This window comes from Sinocyclocheilus rhinocerous, unplaced genomic scaffold, assembly GCF_001515625.1.
Source record: "Sinocyclocheilus rhinocerous isolate Xijiao unplaced genomic scaffold, SAMN03320098_v1.1 scaffold584, whole genome shotgun sequence".
In the NCBI taxonomy this organism is placed as follows: domain Eukaryota; kingdom Metazoa; phylum Chordata; class Actinopteri; order Cypriniformes; family Cyprinidae; genus Sinocyclocheilus; species Sinocyclocheilus rhinocerous.
The window spans coordinates 3,012,673-3,027,259 of NW_015630348.1; positions in this window are offsets into that span (position 1 = coordinate 3,012,673).

Sequence of the window (14,587 nt, forward strand, 5' to 3'; positions counted from 1 at the left end):
TTTAGTGCTCACTACTTTGAGAAAAGCGAGATCCAGATATCAGACTTGCATGTGGGATGCTTCTCATTACTGATCCCCTAGTAACACTAAGCCTAGGCTTTACTGCATTCCTACCTCACAGTCCCACTCTCCTCGATTGTATGTAAAGACTCCCTAATAGACCCCAATGGGGCATCATTTCTATTCTGCTCATGATGAAGTCATCGCTCCCTCTTCTCTCTCTTCATTCCTCTCTTTCATTTTCTGACTCTATGGAGAGAATAGTTCTCCCGGAGGATGCCATTACAGAACCTTTATGAATACATGCTGAAAGGACTCTTTTTGGACAGATAACACACTGCTCTCTCCTGTGCACACAGCTGCCAAACTCAGGCCAGCATGGTGGAGTTCTGCGTGTGGTTCCTGCCGCTATCAGTTTTTGTTGTGTGTTTTGAGGGGCATTGGAGGGATGGCAGGTAGATAGATTGTTCAATGGGTGAATAAAAAAAAAAGTTTGATTTGCGTAGTTCGTGACTATGTTCGTTAGGGCTGTTTGGAGTGCTAAATACCAGAATGTTTATACATTTGTTTATAAAAAAAAAGAAAAAAGCAAAGTGACTGCCTATAAATGATGCAGTCGAAAGATTACAAACCGAAATAAACTGAAGCAAAACTGGAGAATATTTAACAACATTTCTAAGGGTGAAAATGAGTTGTAATAATCATTCTTATCCCAGTTCCTATACTATAGCATCCAGATTGCAGAATATAATGTAAAAAAAAAGGTTTTCATATATGTATTGTATATTCTTATTTATATGTTGACTTTTTTTTGTTTTACATTTTTATTAGATGAATTCCTCAATGTGCAACAAAAAGTCTAAACAAGTCATGTGTCTTGCCTGTACCATTTGTCTGGATCTTTTGCGTAAATAAAACTGCCAACTTGGATGGAAACAGTTTGTGTGAATGTATTATAACACTCTTTAATACTCCATGTATTATATTAACACCAGTTGTTCTAAAGACTGCGTTGTGAGGTTAACCTCTCCATTCTGCTGTCTTCGTTTTGTTGTCATCCTGTGTAGCTTTCAAGAAAAGTAAAGGTGGATGGCACAGCTGCAGAGGCATGCAGCTCAAACTTGTGTTCTTAAGTGCCGCTTAGCCAAAGTGCAGTACAGAAATGGCGGGCATGCAACAGGGCTGCTTGTAGGGGTTTCAAGGCATTCTGTCCCCATGAAATAAAGATCACACATTTAAAACCCTGCACGCAATCTGAGCTTCACTGAAATATTTAGCACGCTCCGAGAGCTGTGGCAGTTGAAGAGCACAGAGCCTGGAGATCGTCTCCACTCAGCGAGAGCATCGAGGCTAAATCCTGTTTGGTTAGCATGTAGGCTCTCCATGTATGCCTGCAGGGATTTGTGTCCAGACATGAATGGCAAGCGTTTAGGTAAATCAACACCAACACATTTTTTTCCCGCTCTCCTCCACCTCCTCTTTTTTGTCTCTTTCTTGTTGATCAGCGTCTCCCTGCATAAAGCTATGACCCTGATGAGCTTGTGTGGGTTGCATGGTTGGCCTCTCTCACTTAAAGATGAAAGCGGCTTTGAAGAGAGAGGGAGGGAGTGTGTTTGTGTGTGATAGCGGAGGAGAGAGAGTGAGAGCACCACATCTCCGCCCTGTACTGGGTTCGCTCATTAATCTCGAAGGGTGCAACTGTTTTGAGTTGTACCTGATGGTTTGTGCTGCAGGGCTGCCAGGGTCAGGAGAAAAGCAACAGTCTCATGAATCATACTGCTGGGGACAAAGCCGAGCTCTGGGGAGAGATAGAGAGAGAGGACTCAGGTGTGCAAAAAAAGTGTCTGGCACATCCCACAGGCTTCCACCATCAATCTGCAATTACTAGGCACTAAGCTGCACTATCTTCGGTCATCCTTTCTCTCGCTCCACCCTTCCGCTGATGTCTTCTAGTGCCGTTTACCCTCCATTTTGACTTCTTGCTCTCACCTTCTCTGCTCGCTGCCGCGTTGAACGAGGGACTGCGGGGGTGAGCTCTGTGTGGATAAAGTAATGATTTCTCCTTCACACCTCCCCTGCTAATTAGTGCTGCATGCCTGCCGACTTGCAGGGGGTGGTGTCTGGGGAGCCATGCTATTTGTCTTAAAGAATTACTGACAAGGACTCTGCGCCAGTCTAATCCCAGAGATGCTGGATGGAATTCAGTGCGTGCCTCTCTCTGTGGCCGCCTGTCAATTCACTTTAATGATTGTAATGATAACTTTTAGCTTTCTGCTGAAGACCGATAGAGCCGCCGCCTCTCCCTCTGGATTCTTTAATACGGGCTATTTATGTGCCCCACTCTGCACGGTCACCCAGTCACAGAGATGCGTCTGCCACATCACCCCCTACCTCTGGCACACACACTGCGTTTTGAAAGCAGTCAGCACAGCGGTGACGCGACCATTTAGACTTTTGTTGAGCCCTCGGCAAACAGCTGTAGCCTGTAAATATGATTTTTTTTTTTCATTTTGGTAAATTCACAATCTATTAACCTTAGCTGTATCTGTGGCTGCCAGTCTGAGCTCCTCAGTGCTAGAGTTGTGAAGAAAGACACAGAGCTATTTGTCACAGTATGAATAATGTGCCCTTGTGTGTGTGTGTGTGTGTAATGTAAAAGTTTGTGTTGGTGAGTGGAACTTTCATTATTCAGTGGGGGTATTATCTCATAGTAGATGGTTTATCAGAGCTAATCTCTTCATCAGGCATTTAGATTAAGTTTGGAAGTTTGTTTTGAATTTGGTGAAAACAAGTTTTCTTCTGTTTTGCATACTGATTTGATGTCAGATATATATTTTTAATTAATTATTATTATTTTAAATTTTTTTTTTACAGATGGTGTTAGTTATAGTTTAGCCGACCCCCATTTAATGTGGAAGAAAACTTGTGGCCCTCTAGATATTTGACCTCTGGCCCCTCTGATGTGTGAGGATGTATGTATGTATGTATTTTTAATTTATGTGAAAAGCTGAAAAGGCAAAATACATCAAAATTGTTATCTTTACATACATTCCTGGTTTTATTGTTGTGCAAAGTGATAAACATTTGCATGAAGCTTATGTGAAAGCATTTTACAAATTGAGAGAGTTTATAACTACTTTTTCTATATTACAGAATTTTTGAATAGACTACCTTCTTTTTTCTCTTGACTTTCATTCATTTTCAGTAGCTGATTTATTTTTTTTAGTTGAAACAAGATTTCCTCTGTCTGCATACTGATTTTTTGTGGCCTTCTTGATTTTTTCCTCTGATCCCCGGGAGATGTGAGGATATTTTTTGAAGACCTTAAATCCAGCATGCAATCAGAATGGACCCTGGTTACTTAATACATACTTCAAGTCTTATTGTGAACAATTCATGCATGCCCGTTATTCAAGATAAAAACATTTGTAATCATTAAAGACTTTTTAATCTTTCATTAAAATCTAATAACTTACTCCCCCTCCTAATTTTCCTGTTAGCATCGTGTCACACAGCCGGTCAAAGTAATGCAAACCAATAGGCAAATAGCCATTTAGACATTCTTTTAGACTACTGAAGGTAAAGTATTAGTCAAACCTTCCAAAACTCTTAATAATCTAAACCCAGAAATTGACAGAAGAATGACAGTTAACACTAAATATTAGCTGACCTTAAAACCTCAACATCCTAGCCAAAAACATCCTCAAAATGAGTGCTTCAAGAGTATTCCCACTTTATGTGTTTTTCTTGTTGAATAATCTGTTTCACATATTACTACATCATACTTCGGAAGCTAAATTGGCTGTGGGTGATGTCATTTTCAGTCAGGTGTTCTGTGTAATCATCACCCTAATATATAAAGCACAATGTGTGTTTTCTTTGTTCCAGACAGCAGTAGTGTGGCAATGAAAAAATCACCCGCTTTATCCACCAAACTAAAACTTAGCAGGCTGTAATGACATAGCCTGGCTGCAGGCCTGCCTCACCTTGGCAGGGTGGGTTTGCAGCAGTTTTTTGTTAGGGGTGAGCCCTTCTGTTATGCAGATGCACTGGAAATACTCTGGAAGCTAAACACACGCTTTGCTAAGAGGCTTTAGTAAAGCCGCAGCCTACCAGGTGTTAATGTCTGTCCTGTCTGTTTGCTTGCTGACTGCGCTGGAGGATATCAGCTCTGGCCTCCACTCTCCCATCCCCATCTCTCTTCGATTATCCTTCTTTTCCACCTGCACATCAGTCCCATTTCTCATTCAATCTTTCCCTCCCCAGTTTCTCTTGTCCTCCTGCATTTTCTGTCGGTTACCGTGTTGTCCTGTTTCTATATCTCAGTCTCAGCTTTATTTGTATTCTGGTTATTCCTGACACATTTAGCTTCCCTCTGAGGGAGATGTAAAGAGTAAGAAAATAGAGACAGACATAGAGAGAAAGCCTGAGGGCTGCTGGGTTTTAGAGAAGGACAGAGTTGGCCTGTTGCTGGGCTGCAGTGAGGCTGAGATGTGATGCTAAGATACAGGTGGGTGTGGCTGTTGACCTCCGCTGGAGAACAGGGCAGTACTGGACTCAGAAAATGGCTTTGTGAAGTGCTGTATAGAGATGTGCTCAGACAGAGGAAACTGCTGGAAATCAGTGTTGGGATTAAGCTAATAACCTAATTACATTTTGTTTTCAGTTTTTCATCCATTTTAAAAGTAGTGTAGCTTTTCCCTTAACAACCTATTATTTTTTGATACAAAATGCTACTTAATCACTTTACTTTTTCACATTTTATTGCACCCGCAGCTTTACAGCAAAGCGAGCTGAAGCGATAATCAAATTCACTCTAGACAGTCCATTTTCTCTTATAACATTTGGATTCGTTTTAGTGAACCTGATCACATGCATAGTTCTTGTGAACTAAGGAACAATCCATTAGTTCATTTCAAGTCCACATATTGTGCTCAATTGCAAGTTCATAATGCTGGAATACATTGATTTAAAGTAAAAAAAAAACGAATTATTTTTTCCTCATACTGCACATTGCTACAGCACCTCTTTTTACCTTCGGTTTTAAACGCTTTGTTCTTGTCTTTTTAAAAGCCCGCCTTTTCGAAAAGCCGTTTGCTCTGATTTGTCAGCTTGCCCAGTCTGTTGTGATTGGTCAGCTGCTTAGTGCATGTGTCGGAAATGTAATGCCCCTTTGCAATAATTAGGTTTCAGGTCCCTAGGCTTGAGCAGCTGTGAACAATATTATATCTATGGTAACTATGGAGTCAGTATTGGAAATACAATGTTTTTTTTTTGTTTTGTTTTAAAAAAAAAAAGCAAAATCACTTCCCCAACTCTTCTTTGAGGACTGGCCAAAGCGTGTGTAGGATGGTGACGTAGCCAAGTCACAGATATTTTGGCAGGACTACAAATGATTTCAGTCAGGTGTTTTGTGTAATTAAATAGCATCAGTCTATTTATCTGGTACTTGTTAATACAATACAGAGTATTGTAGCTAGCTTGACTGTAGTTAAATTGTTTAAATTATGATTAGCTTGTTGCTTGGCGAGCTACAGAATAGCATCATCAACACTGGTGGGAAACCACAATAAGCTTCGCACTAGGCTGCTGGGGAAAGTTATGATGTTGCCCTTAAGTCTTGTAGTTTCCTTTTCCACCATCATTCACATGTCCTATTTAGTGTGGCAAATAAAGATCTGTCACACATTCCCACACACTGGCTATTTTTCCTGAACTCCGTATCCCTCACTGACTGTTTTCTCTCTCAGTATTTTCACAGTTCCCTCTTTTGCTCTCTGATCCGCTGCCTATAGCTTGTGGGTTTTTCTCTTCTCGCAGGATGTAAACACCTCTCAAAAGCTTCATCCTCTTATGCAGCCCAAGTTCTCCTTCGAGTGAGATACATTATTTTGTAGAAATGGTGAGCTGGGAATCATTCATGAAGAAAACAAGGAGGGGAGGGATTTTCTGCTCTAGGATGATGCACAGGCTTATAGGATGTTTCTTTTTTTCCTTATTAAATTTTTTTTTATTTTTTTTGTTTTTTTTTGTTTCCCTTTTATTTTAATGCTTTTGCCCTTTATGGACTCTGATTTTTTTATTTTGTTTTCATAGTTGAAAGTGGGGACAGGGGAGTTGCAGCAGACTTACTACATACACTAAAGACGGAAACCACAATAAGCTTCGCACTAGGCTGCTGGGGAAAGTTATGATGTTGCCCTTAAGTCTTGTAGTTTCCTTTTCCACCATCATTCACATGTCCTATTTAGTGTGGCAAATAAAGATTTGTCACACATTCCCACACACTGGCTATTTTTCCTGAACTCCGTATCCCTCACTGACTGTTTTCTCTCTCAGTTTTTCACAGTTCCCTCTTTTGCTCTCTGATCCGCTGCCTATAGCTTGTGGGTTTTCTCTTCTCGCAGGATGTAAACACCTCTCAAAAGCTTCATCCTCTTATGCAGCCCAAGTTCTCCTTCGAGTGAGATACATTATTTTGTAGAAATGGTGAGCTGGGAATCATTCATGAAGAAAACAAGGAGGAGAGGGATTTTCTGCTCTAGGATGATGCACAGGCTTACACACAGGATGTTTCTGTTTTTTCCCCTTTTATTTTGATGCTTCTGCCCTTTATGGACCTTTATGGACATAGTTGAAAGTGGGGACAGGGGAGTTGCAGCAGACTTACAACATACACCAAAGACACTGTTGTGGGTGTCCACTGCTGTGTTTACTTCCATTTCATGCTGGTCCACATGCAACAATGCACCACTTTTTGTAAGATAAAACACTGTGTCTACAGCATTAAGCACGTATTTGGATAGCATTTTGTTCACACATTAGAGCAAATTTTGGATAATGATTCAAGAAGTGACCTTTACCTCAGTAAGGACATGTGCCCTTTTTGTTTTTACAGTTTGCTTACAAAATCAATACTGTCATGAAAGTGTAAAATTGATATTGGGATTATTATACAAAATGTGATTATATAGAATAAAATTTTGTTCCATTTTGTTAAATATATTCTACTTGAGAAACTACTGAGCTCAACTATATACTCAGTTGCATGGGCATTTTGTTATGTGAAGGTTGTGATGTACCTGAGCATGAGGCAATCATTCATTCTTCTTACTGTTAATGAAAATAAATGAACACCGTATAGTATACGCTGTGAATTGTATATTGCAGCTACTAATTCTATAGCATTATAATACCACACCTGCTATCCCATCGGCTTTGCATAATTTCCAAACGGTTACATACCGTTGTATATGAGGGCAATGGATCACCGTCTCCATTTTGTCACCACTTTATTCTTAGAACAGTAGTCCATATGTTGTTGCACCTTTCTCTCTCTTCTTGGCTCTGAAGGTGAACTAGAATATCACAGCCATCCAGGCGGCATTGCCTGTGCCCAGCACGCCTGTAGAGAGGCAACACAGGGAAGCTGGAGTGCAATGTCACTCCCACGTCTGTGTGGTGATGGCAGGGTTGTGCCGAACTCGACTCAATAGAAGCAGTAATTAGTTGTAATTTACGGGCGACTCCTCCCCGGTGACCCCACTACTCAGAATTCCCTGGCCACTTAGAGAGATCATGTTTTCCTCTCACAGTGTGCGCCACTCAAATGAACCACAACTTTGCCATAATGGCCCACTCCCCACTGGTTTGCCCACCTTCTGCAAGGTAGCTGAAAGTCACTTGTTGGAAGCTCAGTGGAGCATGCACACTCCTATTTCCATCTATTAAGATGTTAGGAGAAGGGCACACAAAGTCCAATAAACACCATAATGACAGCAATTCATGTCAATGTCAAGAGTTCAACTGGAAATGGGTGAGACTATGAGGTGAATTTGACAGACAGTTATTTTCGGTAAATCACGGCCCACACTATTATATATAATTTTAATCTGACATTAGCACTCTTCATGGACTGGTATATCAGTGTAAATGGGATGTAGGTAATTTTGCATTTCAGACAGGGTATTACGTTGGCCTTGTGTTCCATTGGCCACTAATGGGCCAAAAAGCAAAATGGAAATAGCTTCCTAATGACCTGAGTGAGGCCTATCAGTGAAGCTAAATAAATTATCCAGCTACAGCAAGAGCAATGTGCAATTTGCACCATATGAAAAGTGCTAGCATGTCGTTTCGCCACCATAACTAGTGTAATAATGTAGCCTGCTTAACAAAACGTTCATCCTCTTTCCTTGTGTGTAGTAAACAACCAGGATCACTTTACACTTTCACTAGCTGCAGAGGAGTGAATTACACCCTCAACCAGGGAGGAATAGAAAGAAAAGAGAGAAACCTCTAACATTGATAAATGAGGAAGTTTCTATGGCTAACATTTCTCTACAGGTCATACGCCTGCAGCTGTGTTGTCTGCTGGGTGTTTGCAGTAGGACTATAAAATGCTTCAGGTGCTCCTAAATATCAAGACCCTACTTTATGTCCTCAAACAAAGTATGTAAATAACTTTAATATAGCTGATAACATATTTAAACACACACACACTCACTCACTCACACACACACACACACACACACGTTGTTATAATTTATTTATTTATTTATTTATTTTATTTTTCTATTGTCTTTGTATATCTTTGTGTCACCACCTCTCCTCCTTTCTGCATTGGATTTTTTTTTTTAATGAATGCAAAATATATGGATTTTTTTTATGATGTACCTTATAATTTAGTTAGATAATGTTTTATTAAAAATGTGATTCAAGGCTATCTGTCTGTTATTTTTTCTCCTTTTTAAAAGTAATTAACTGTTTTAATATCCTAACTATCTAATGAAAAAGTGGATAATTGTAGAAATATCAGAAATATAGTTTGACTTCGAGCACTATGCGATTTATTACCACTATTTGTCAGCAGAATGTTTAAAGAGTAATTTAAATAAAATGCACTTTATAAATCACCTTATCAAGCTGCAAAAGGTGCCTTTCATAGAATGACCCTAAAGTGGGCACAGTATTTTGCATTAGTCTCTTAACGCTAGATTTGTCACAACCAGGCACTTCAGAAACTGCTCTTTTTTTCTGAAAGTAGAGAAATGACCTATGTTTGTATTATTTATATACATTGATTAAATGTAGGAAGCAAAACATTGATTTTCATGGGCACTGACTTTTATGTGACTTTTTGAGTTTTTTTTTTTTTTTGCTCTTTCTTGCCAAGGTTTTTTGTTTTGTTTTGTTTTCTCCGTCCAGTACTATACCCCCCAACCCCAAACTCTCATGTCTCTCTCAGGTGAGTTTGACACGTAATGACCCTCACGGCAGTCCTGCGGGGGAGAGGGGTGAGTGGGCGGACACGCTGAGGTTAGCAGTACTTTAGCGTGACAACTGGAACTGTGAGTGATCTCTCTCTTTCACCGGCCTCTGTTTCTCCCTCCTCTCCTCTTTCGGCCCACCCTTGGCAGCATTCACCTCACTGAGGATGAATAATTAATGTGAATATATAAGGCAATGTAATCTTTTGAACAGGATATTTTGTGTGTAAAAGTGTGAAAATTCAGTTACTTTTTGACAGGCGGAATATATGCAAATATCTGTCAAACAGCTTAATTGTTCACCCCAAAATGAAAGATTTGTCATCATTTACTCACTCTCATGTTGCTCCAAACCTTTGTGAAGAAGATACATTAAAGAATGTTGGTAACCAAACCTTTTTCCAAATACTATGGAAGTCAATGTCTACTAGCAACTGTTTGGTTATCGACATTCTTCAAAATATCTTCTTTTACATTCAACAGAAGAAAGAAACTCATATAGGTTTGGAACAATTTGAGGGTGAGTAAATTAAGACAGATTTTTTTATGTTTGGGTGAACTATCACTTTAATCAGGGGCTAATACATTTTGGTAATATAAATTTTTGGGTTAAAAACATAAACAGCATACAGATTATAGAACTACTGAGCGAAACTGTATACTCAGTTGCATGTACATTTTGTTATGTATAGAAAGGTTGTGATGTACCTGGGCATGAGGCAATCATTCATTCTTGCTGTTAATGAAAATAAATGAACACTGTATAGTATATGCTGTGAATTTTATATTGCAGCTACTAATTGTATAGCATTATAATACCACACCTGCTATCCCATCAGCTTTGCATAATTTTCAAACAGTTACATACTGTTGTATATGAGTGCAATGGATCACCGTCTCCATTTTGTCACTGCTTTATTCTTAGAACAGTAGTCCATATGTCATTGCACCTTTCTCTCTCCTCTTGGCTCTGAAGGTGAACGAGAATATCACAGTATCCAGGCGGCATTGCCTGTGCCCAGCACGCCTGTAGAGAGGCAACACAGGGAAGCTGGAGTGCAATGTCACTCCCACATATATGTGGTGATGGCAGGGTTGTGCCGAACTCAACTCAATAGAAGCAGTAATTAGTTGTAATTTACAGACGACTCCTCCCCGGTGACCCCACTACTCAGAATTCCCTGGCCACTTAGAGAGATCATGTTTTCCTCTCACTGTGCGCGCCACTCAAATGAACCACAACATTGCCATAATGGCCCACTCCCCACTGGTTTGCCCACCTTCTGCAAGGTAGCTGAAAGTCACTTGGTGGAAGCTCAGTGGAGCGTGCACACTCCTATTCCCATCTATTAAGATGTTAGGAGAAGGGCACACAAAGTCCAATATACACCATAATGGCAGCAATTCACGACAGTGTCAAGAGTTCAACTGGAAATGGGCGAGACTAGGATGTGAATTTGACAGACAGTTGTTTTCGGTATATCGCGGCCCACACTATTATATATAATTTTAATCTGACATTAGCACACTTTGTGTACTGGTATATCAGTGTAAATGGGATGTACTGTAGGTAATTTTGCATTTCAGACGGGGTATTACATTGGCCTTGTGTTCCATTGGCCACTAATGGGCCAAAAAGAAAAATGGAAATAGCTTCCTAATGACCTGAGTGAGGCCTATCAGTGAAGCTAAATAAATTATCCAGCTACAGCAAGCGCAATGTGCAATTTGCACTATATGAAAATTGCTAGCATGTCGTTTTGCCGCCATAACTAGTGTAATAATGTAGACTGCTTTACAAAACGTTCATCCCCTTTCTTTGTGTGTAGTAAACAACCAGGATCAATTTACACTTTCACTAGCTGCAGAGGAGTGAATTACACCCTCAACCAGGGAGGAATAGAAAGAAAAGTGAGAAACCTCTAATCGTTGATAAATGAGGAAGTTTCTATGGCTAACATCTCTCTACAGGTCATACGCCTGCAGCTGTGTTGTCTGCTGGGTGTTTGCAGTATGGGACTATAAAATGCTTCTGGTGCTCCTAAATATCTAGACCCTACTTTATGCCCTCAAACAAAATGTGTATAAATAACTTTAACATAGCTGATAACAATGTTTATTCCTTTTTTTTTTAAACACACAAAATCCTATAACTTTTGTTATTATTTTGATTATTATTATTTTGATATCTTCCTGTGTCCCCACCTTTCTGCATTGACTTTTTAAAAAATATATATTTAAATGAAAGCAACATATATGGATTTTTTTTTTTAATTTTTATATATTTTAGAATTTAGTTATACAAGGAATTATTAAAAAATAATTAATGAATTAATTTTCTCTTTCTCTCTATCTTTTTTTTTAAAGTAATTTACTGTTTTAGTATTCCAACTATCTAATGAAAAAGTTGATAATTGTTGAAATATCAGAAACTTGTAGTTTGACTTTTTTGAGCACAATGCAATTTATTACCACTGTTTGTCGGACACAATGTTTAAAGAGTCATTCAAAAAAATGCACTTTATAAATCACCTTATCAAGCTGCAAAAGGCTCTTGTTTCATAGAATGACCTTAAAGTGGGCACAGTATTTTGCATTAGTCTCTTAACGCAACATTTAGATTTATCACAACCTGGAACCTGGAAAAACAGAGAAATTACCTATGTTCGTCTTATTTAAACATTGATTAAATGTAGGAAGCAAAACATTGATTTTCATGGGCACTGAATGTGACTTTCAGAGCTTTTTTTTTCTTTTTTTCTGTCCAGTAATACACCCCACAACCCCAAACTCTCATATGTCTCTCTCAGGTGAGTTTGACACGTAATGACCCTCACGGTAGTCCTGCGAGGGAGAGGGGCGGACACGCTGAGGTTAGCAGTACTTTAGCGTGACGACTGGAACTGTGAGTGATCTCCCTCTTTCACTGGCCTCTGTTTCTCCCTCCGTTCCTCTTTCGGTCCACCCTTGGCAGCATTCACCTCACTGAGGATGAATAATTAATGTGAATAGATGCAGGGGTCATGGGTGACATGTCTGTGAGGGAGCGAATTCCTCCTTGATTAGTACATAAAAAGCAGGCCCCATCTGCCACTGTGTGGGGATGTGACAGGCGCGCCAGTATAGCGGGAGGGGGGCACCGGGTGAAGGAAGTTCTAACGCAAACAGGAGAAGCCACGGCAGGTGTGTTGACTTCATCACCGTCACATATGCACACTACTCTTTTTAACACTAATTTTGTTACTATGTCACCTACTACCTGCCACTTAAAAAAATGCTTTGTGCTAGCAATTATTCTGTTATCGGGGTGTCAAAGTAATGTCCATTTTGCATTGCATTAGCTATAAGATAATAAAAGTTATGAGGTTAGTAAATACCATGTATTAAATTAAGCAGATTTACTGAACAATAATTAAAGCTCATATTCATAAAAAAAGGTTAATGCTTCACTATGTTTTATACACTGTTAAAATTATACTCTGAAAAAAAATCAATGTTGCTAATATAACAAACATTATTGGATTACATTTTACAAGAAAATACTATTTCAATCTTTCTACTTCAAAATTGCCTGTGTAATTCTGTCTGTCAATTGTTATTTCTTTATAATTAATTCTGAAATTTACTAGCAATTCCAATGTGAAAATTGTTTCTGCACCATATTTTTTCAGTGAACAGCAATTTATTTAAAAGGATTTAAATTATATTTTAAAGGATATTGTCACAGTAAATAATGTCAATATAGTTGCTACTTGTTCTTATCTGCACCACTTTTTCAAATGAGAAGTTCTTACTTTGCGAAGTTGCTGTTAACTTCCCAAAGAAAGTAGCTTCCCCAAAAATGCAAGTAATACTTCAAGAACTTCACATCTCTCACCCAGCCCTGCAGCATATTACTAAACTTATCATTCCTTTTTGGAGGATAATTTGGGATATATTCCCACTGCACTAGCCACTCATTTTCACTAAGGTCCTGGGCAGCATGATGCAAATTACAGTTACTGTTGAGATAACTTCATCCCAGAGTACAATACAATGTAAACATGTGCTAAAGAGGTGCCAGATAAGCAAACATATATTAGGGGGAAAAAGGCTCATCAGGTTTAGTCTAGCTAAAAGAGAACATGCCCTTTGGCACTGGTTATAATTAATATGCTAAATTGAATTGCAATAATCAACGAGGGGACTCGCCTTGTGCACTGGAGGTGCACTGATTAAAATGTTAGGCTTAGGCACAGGACTGACTGAGGCTCTCTTGAATAGAGGAGAGGATACTTGGATTTACACTGCACTCTTCATTTTATCTCTAATTAGTACCAGGTCCGTAATAACCATAAATTACTTCATTTGTATGACCACACATAAGCCCGATGGCCATTTATTTCTAATTCTCATCTGCATTAGTCTCCTCCTACATTGGTTAATTACGTGCAAGTTGTGTTGAGCCAAAGTTGCATTTGTTAATTTGTGAGTTTGTGTAGTTGAATGTGGTCTTCCTTAAGGCCTTCATTAATCTGTTGGGGACAGATAAGAGGATAATCTTTATGGAGAGTGCAACATAAGTGGGTAAAAGTCTAGCCAAATGCTTTCTGTTTTTGTTTTGACATTCAAATTTGATGTGCCAAGAAAATAAGGAGTCCTTGTACCGACCGTGTGTCTCAGTACTTCCTATTGCTGCTATTAAATAATACAGAGATTCTTGGTCAGATACTTGTGTTATTGAAAAGGCTTTTTCCTCCCTGTGTGTGTGGTAGTATGTTTTTATGAGTGAATATGGTCACGGAGAATGTACCGATACATTTTAAACACTCAATAACGTGTTACACACACAAACAACCACACAAACCTCAAACAACAACATGTGATATGCATTCAACTTGTTGAATTGACAACCTGAGCTCAGTTCACTGGCCACCAAACTGATTTTCATTGCATGCTTATTAACAATGGTGCTCTATTGATTTGTAGCAGGAGTAAACACCGCAGGAAAATGCCACATGCCACTCTGACATATTTCTACTGACATGCCAGATTGCACGTATGCCATGGAAAGGTGTTCTCTGACAAAAAAGGCACTCTCCCCTTATTTGCTTTTGTATCATCAAGCCACTGAGCAGTGATTCTCTCTCATATGTCAGTATGCAGGTTAGACGGGTGGTAGATGTTGATATTGTTACGGGAAGAGATGCAGAATTGCTTCATGTGTCGACGCGGATATTCATGCTTACCAATATCTGTCACTTTCATGCTTTCAATATCACTTGTATGCTGAGATGATGCTCAGACTTTATGTGGGGTATAGGGCACACATAATGGAGCGA